This window comes from Elephantulus edwardii, unplaced genomic scaffold (assembly GCF_000299155.1).
Source record: "Elephantulus edwardii isolate Elephantulus edwardi_28Jun2011 unplaced genomic scaffold, EleEdw1.0 scaffold00003, whole genome shotgun sequence".
Taxonomy (NCBI): domain Eukaryota; kingdom Metazoa; phylum Chordata; class Mammalia; order Macroscelidea; family Macroscelididae; genus Elephantulus; species Elephantulus edwardii.
The window spans coordinates 30,871,795-30,873,691 of NW_006399753.1; positions in this window are offsets into that span (position 1 = coordinate 30,871,795).

Here is a 1,897-nt window from a genome sequence, read left to right on the forward strand (position 1 = left end):
CAGCAATTTGTGGACCAGTTAAAGATAAATCCCTTATTGTGGGGGTAAGCATTAGTTAAAGTGTTGACCCCACCCTTAGCCCAGTGCCTTGACCCACTTACTTCCCAGCTCCACCCTCCACCAGCATAACCCTTCTCATCTGCCAAGTCCCTTCAGAAAATATCTTCCATTGTCCAACCCATGATCTGACAGTTTGTATCTTAAGCTTTCTTGCATAGGACCACTATTATAAAACAGAACTGACACTGGGGTTGAGGGAAAACAGAAGAAGAGGAGGAATGATGTATACTGCATTTCAACAGATGAGGGAGAGAACTGCTTAAAAGGGATATATGATTAGGTATTATTGTCATGTCAGGAGTCTAGAACGAAGGCTGCACAGTGGACTTCGGGGGAGGGATTTCATAACAATGAAAGTCTTTCTTTTACTTATCAAGGAGAAAAGTTAATTGCGGGGGGAGGGAGTGGGCAGGGAGAAAAGTGCAACAATGAATGACAGGAAACCCTAAAAAAAATATTCTGTGAACACCAATTTTAAAATTTCTTTTCATCTCTTCCTAATTATCCTTTGGTTATCTACAATTATTCAGAGAGGATTTTTTGATGTGGATTGTCATTATAATTTAAAGATTTCTGCATATAAATTTTCTAAACTGAAAAAAATTAGGACAGTGAAAATAAGATGTGGGAATAGCTGTTGTCTTCTTTGGTACATTAAGATGAAGCAAGAAGGGAAAGTTAGAAATTGAAGAAACATTTCAAATTCTGTGTATGGATTTACTTTATTTTAAAAGTATATTTCAAAAGTTACTAAGAAACTATTTTGGAAGACACAAAATAAAATATTTATTTAATTATTTTTAGGTAATAAATGTGATTTGAATAAAACCATAGAAATTTTGGTCTAGTAAAATTTTAAAAATATTAATTGTTTTTTATTCATTCATTCAAATGTGTTTTAAAACATAACATTAATTACAGTTGGTTAACGTAATGTCTAACAATGACAAAATCAACTGTCTAATGGAGTATTTTCTGTATATTGCTGTGAAAAAAGCAAAAGTCATGTGGAGACAGCCATATCTGACTTTATCAACTTCACAAATGGAGAACTGTCCCCATCAACAACCTCCATACAAAACCAATTCCCAGGAGGTCAGACATGGCCTCTACTCTGGCACACCTCTTTCTTTTCATCCCAGCACCAATCTTACTGCTTTCCTGGTTCCAAAATCTGAGGCAATAGCCCACAGACCAACACAGAATCATATTGTGGAAGTCAAAAGATTATAATTCAAGTTAGTTGCAGAATACAGTTCAGACAGCATCTGAAATGTGGTCACAGGGACCTTAGCCTTGAGACTTGTGGCTTTAGTTCACTGTTACAAAGGTCTCAGTACTGCCAATGAGGCGTTCCGCCCCACCCCCACTCCATGCACCAACTGTCCAACAAACCTGGGCAGATTTTTAGCTCTAGTTCTAGCAGTGTAGCAGTCCCCAGGTCCTGTCTCATGCCCAGTCTCTAGATCTCTGCTGTGGTTGCTATGGCTGCTGCTCCTGCACGTCCTCCTAGTCTGTCTTCCACAAGGATCTCTGGTTGTGACGGATGAGTTGCATTCTCTTGCTTGTTTCTTCTGTAAGTGAGGTTTCTTCTGCTACTGCTGCTGGATTTGCTCAACGTAATGGCAAGACTAGTCAATCTCCTTATGGATTGGTCAGATTAGCCTGTCCTCTTGTGGATAGGCTAACACATCCCATTCACTTGTTCTCACCCATTCACATGATGGAGTAAAATTTAATGGCTAAGAAAGTCATTTTGAACACTAAACTTTATACACCACAAAGCCTTTCTCTGCACTTACCCATTTTTTCCTACCACTTATAACCCCTGTTAACC